Raw genomic sequence first — 6,000 nt, forward strand, 5'->3', positions numbered from 1 at the left:
AATGATAGCTAGCTTATTAAGTTATTGACTTATTAAGTTTCATTGAAAGCAAGCTTATACTTTTAAAGTAGATAGACCGGGACGCGGCAAATGCGCGACGTGACCGTCTTCTCCTGATCTGCGGTGGTGTTTTTTTTTTTTTTTTTTCTTCGTAACCGTCGAATTTTATTATTGCGTGCGCGGTGTGGTTCCGAGTCTTGTGTTGGTCGGACATGGGTTCACTGTGCGAACGTTTGCATATCCATTATTCCAGTGGTGTCGTCGATTGTTGTACCGGATGGTACGTGTTGTCGCGCGCAGTGGCAATCCACGTGTCGCGCGCAGTACCGTATTGCGCCGTTAGTAGTGTGCGGGTTTGGGACCCTGTAACGCGTTGTCACGCGTCACTTCCGCACCCGTAGGCCTGTCTAAAATTCTTTCGCAGTCATAGCAAATGAAATTTTTCATTGGGAAAATTGAAATTTTCATTTAGGGTACTAACACAAAGAGTGACTTATATGCAATACACTACCCCTTAGAATGTACATGTTTAGCAATTGTAACTACTATAGTAATTATAGCTAGTAAATAATACACTCATTTTCTTCAAAAAAAAAAAAAAATAAATAAATAAATAAAAAGTCTATAACGTAACATACAACTGCATAGGTACTTTAATATCTATGGATATTAGATAAGAAATATTATTGGTTAATTTTTGTCGCAGACATATTACGTAAATAATATATCATATGAAAATATTTATTATTTAGTTCTGTTTTATTTAATCATTCTTTTCACTTTTTGGTTATTATTTTTAATGATTTAACCATAAATTTAAAACGGAGCTGGATTTCGCAGGTCTGGCCATTACCACAGTAGCCATAGCCGTAAACACGCTAATGTCCACACCTGTGACCTCACGGTGTTGTTCGTCTTCATTGTCATAATTTGATTCATGTGTTACGTCATCTTTTCCGATGAGCAATGTTTTCACTCGGTTGTGAGGTTATCTCGATCCACATATTGATGTCGATACGATAAAGTTAACATCGATCTTACGTGGATCACATTGATTTATTTATTTATATCAATTATTATTTTATATATATATATGTGTATAATTTTTCAGTATTGTAATTATTTATTTACCCGTTGTGATATTATTTATTAATTTCAATTTTATTTTTTACTCCTTTTATATATCTATATATATATATATATATATATTGGGTGCCCTGTTGTCATTTACTGTAAACCTAATATTACCATTGTTCTAGTATCATAATTTTGTCCTGGAGCTCTGTGCATAGTGCCTATTATATTGGTGTATTATTTCATTTTTATTATTAAAATTAATAATAGGTCACCTTTGTCTAATACCTGTGCTAGTTGCAGCAAACAACTGCACTTTCGTAAGATTTGTCGCAGCACCATTAGTATTTATTATTCATAACTTAAAAACTGTTCACTTTGTGGTTGTGGGACTTATAACCTTAAAATGAACAGTTACAATGTAAGTAAGATATTGTTGCCAACAAACCATAATTATATGTAAATCTTCTTAGTTCTTTAACTCTCGTACAATCTAACACTAGTATAAATATATGTAGTCTTAAATTATTTTTTGATGTAATATGATTAGTTTCTAAACAACTATATTCAGTAAATATGTACCTAGTATTTACATTTTGCGGGGACTTTTTTGCTTTTTGTTAATTTAGTGTAGATTTGTGGTTTTCGTCGCAAATAAGTATTGCTTAAATGTACATTTTATTAAAACTAGTATGGCTGTTCTCAGTCTTATTAGTTTTCAAATTATAAAAAATAGTTATAGTTGATGATATATGTATTAAAGATTCAGTCATTTCAACATTTAAATTTTACAAGTTATCATTTGCTATTTTGAAAAATTAATGAATATCACAAAACATAATTAAATTAAATACCAAGTCAAAATCTCAAAATCTATTAAATGTAATAAGACCCGATATTTTATAAAATAACAGCTCAAACGTTCAACATAGAACACAGTCGGATATTTTACACTAGTTCCCATTTACTATTATTTCTAATATGAATATTAAACATATATATTTATAGATAATTAATAATTCAATATAATAATAATTGATCTGTATATAAGTTATATAATAATCAAAACCATAATAAATCGTAATATCGAATAGTTATAATAATAGATTTATTTAATGCGGATAAGCTATTAGGATAGCGTGTTTTTGATATTTAATAAAAAAAAATTTGTGAGTGCATTTTGGGGCAGAGGGGGCTGGCCAGAGTAAATTGAAGGGGGCCTAGCCAACTCAAGCCCCTCCTGGTTACGTGCTTGTAAATTCTGTTGTTACTTCATATACTTGTAGGGTTGAGATACGTCCCGATTTAGCAGAACTTCTTAACGAGACGCTTATGTCATGTTTCCCGAATCCCACTTTACAATAAAGTGGGACGTTAATATCCCGAGTTTTTATTGCAATATAACATTTAAAAATGTATGTTTCCCGCGAGTTAAAAAAAAAACCCCCAACCCTGTATATTTGTATAACTTGGCTAATGAGATGAGATTCCTATTCCGTCACTTTATTTTACCCTTGCGATTTATTTTTATTAAAATACTATTATTATTTTTCTATCTATCATATAATATCATATTATTGTCACCAACCTCTTAGGTTAATAATTTGTGGTTTTTTATGTGATTCTGTAATCTGAGTGGAGACAGCTGTTCATATTTTTTCAATCAAAGCGTTGGGAATAAACTCAACGCAAGAAACCGCACGCATAAAGTGATTCCATATTGTAGATGATGCACGCATTATTTTATTTTATAAAACGATTGGTTGTCACCATAACAGATAAGAATCTGAAAATAAATTAATCGATTTTTATTAATAAAAAATGAGTCTTAATATTTTTCCCTCTTCTACTGGATACTAATATAATAACTAGACGATTGAACACAATATTTCCTATTAGGTATGAAATATAGACAAATAGTAAAGTATCATATTATTCTTATTTTTCTGAACAGTATAAATGTTAATTAAAAAAACCTTAACTTAAGGTTCAGAATATTTTAAAATTCAATTTTTGACCACGATCTTTTCAATATTCCCTATATTGAGATTAGTAACGGTAGTAATAAAAATCTATCGACTGTTCAGAGAAAATCAGTAGATGTTACAATAAAGAACTTTACCTTCCGATTATGTATCTTATAAATTTCAAATATCAAAAATCGAGCCTTGATAAGTTTTAATTTCGTTCTTTCACCCGAGTACAAAATTGCAAATTGATATCTAATATAATATTGGTCAATAAAGAAAATTAAATCAATAATTATTTGAAAGTGATCGCCTACAATCGATTCGTTGTAGTCGTTAAGTATTGGATTTTTAAACAACAATTAATGGGAAATACTATAGTTTTCTGTTAAATAAGTATAAATTATTGGTCATTGTTTTTTTTTCAAACACTCGCATCTGTATAATTTTGAAAAATACCGATAAAATTATATGAATTACACTGACACGCTAAGCTGGAAATCCGACACATTCATTGTAATCGCAGGTCTTATAATGCCATATGGTGATTGTCACATCATATACTGAACAGTAAATATTGAAATCCGAGGACGTGACATGTATTAACTAAAACGAGATTATCTGTACGCTTGTTTATAGTAATTTTCTGTATTATATCGTATGTTATTTGGTAATAAAACACATGTAATATATATTCTATATTCAGTCAAATTTTTCGTTCTGTTCTATAATTTTTATTTTTTGTTAATATATATATATATATATACATAAATATTAACACATAAAAAAATAACATATTGGTACATGATAATGTAGAATAAATAAATATGTTATGTAACAAATATTTATTTATAAGTATAAAAATCTATAGATTTGATATTATAATATCAAAAGATATATTTAAAAAAAAAATGGATTTTCGTTTATAATACATAATAGGTATTATATAATATAAATATATCGATCCCAACTCAAAATTGTATTTTACGCTATTGCTTCCGATATTATCAAAATATATCACAAAATATTTACTATATGTAATATATCTATCCACAAATATTTTTTATTTTATATATAACACATATATGTGTTGGTATATTCATTATATTCATATATATTTAAACACAACGTAAAATATTTACAAAATATAATTCGAGTTTCAAGTCCTTCCGATAACAAAATGTATAAAACATTTGACTGTTGATTGTTATACCAAGTATTATTCCTAGTTCCTATGTACCTATATACTGTGGTTGTACAAGTACATACCTACGCGTGTTTTGGTAACGATATACGAGTACATACTTATATTATTGCAACATGCCGTTAACCATTAGTGATGTTGAATACGAAAACAAACATTTGACAATGTTTATTTTTTGTTGAAATACCTGAACATCCCAAGTATTTTTAACAATGTTGAAAGTTATTGGTGGTGCAAGGGTCGAGTTTTTGGAATAAGACCATTAGTGTCGACGAGACATGTACGTTTTGAATATAACATATAACATTATTATACCATATATCATAGCGCTGTACCTCATCATTAAAATCATTGATTTAATCGTTGAAAACTTAGTTAATTTTTAAAACGATTAAGACTGCAACATATTGATGATTTGTAAATAATACCATCACCATATTTGTATAAGAGGTTCTCTACATATGTACTACATATAATATAATACTTCATATATCCTACAGAGTAGTACCTTCATATATGCGTACAGGTAAAATCTAGTTAAACGAATTAATGAATCCATTGCTTCTTTATTTTTGATGTGAGATGGCTGAAAAGGATCAAAAAGCACTGGACCCTAAAATTAATCGGTCCCAAGTTGTCTCAACGGAATACGCCGAGTCGTTGGGCAGATAATTGGACTGTCCGTTTTAGTTACTGGAAAATGGTATTTATGAGATGATGAGGGTTTATACAAAAATGTATTATTGAAATCATATTAATTTCCATATTGTCTAAACAATGATGTAACTACATAGGAAAGGGTCCCTATGCTATAAGTACACTAGGTATTCAAACTAATATTATCTTTACATAAAGATTCAAAGTATACCTACTCAAATATTTTTTAAATGTAAATACTGATTATTAAACGATAAATGAAAATAATTGACAGATAATTAATAGATAATAGACACGAACTATAAGATGATTTTAGAGGTTCAACCTCCAAAAAAATATCAGAAAAATGTTTATAAAAAAATGATCTGACGATTTAATAGTTATTTTAAAGTTTCCCGTGAGACTTGCAAATAAAATAAATAATATATAAATATTATAATAAGTAATAAAGTTATTTATCAACATTTTACATATTTTCAATCCGACTTCCCTAACATATTTTCCTGCATTCGCTCCTGATAGATATACAAAGTAAAAAGAAAATCTAGTTAATTACTATAAAAACATTTACATATTGCGTAAATTGTAAGTGGAATCATCAAGTACGATTTAGCAATTTATTGTTAAATACATCAACGTGGATAATTACTTTAAGGAAACTATGATAGCTATGCCATTGTGTCTAAATAAATTTTTGGTTCTATCCAAAACTTCGACTTACGATTTTAAATTATAATTAATTTCATTGTATAAATAATTAATGTTTTTTAAACCAACTAGTATTATAAATCTGGTATCTGAACACCAATATTTTCTTACATTTTTTGAACAAAAATTATTATCAACTTATTATTTTTTTATAAACTCCAAATAAGTTTCCGCTTGAAAATGACAAAAATGTTTAAAATTTCATATTTATACATATGTATACAAAAATAGATGATATTTTATATAAACACAATATATTTTATTAGGTAGTTTTTTGTTCACATCGAGAATACATTTAATTACAATCATATATATATATATAATCATCTAAAAAGTTTGACAAAAGAAAAAAGTAATAATTTTTACTATAACGAAATCATTTAACGATAT

This window comes from Sipha flava, unplaced genomic scaffold (genome assembly GCF_003268045.1).
Source record: "Sipha flava isolate LNK unplaced genomic scaffold, YSA_version1 163_pilon_pilon, whole genome shotgun sequence".
NCBI lineage: Eukaryota > Metazoa > Arthropoda > Insecta > Hemiptera > Aphididae > Sipha > Sipha flava.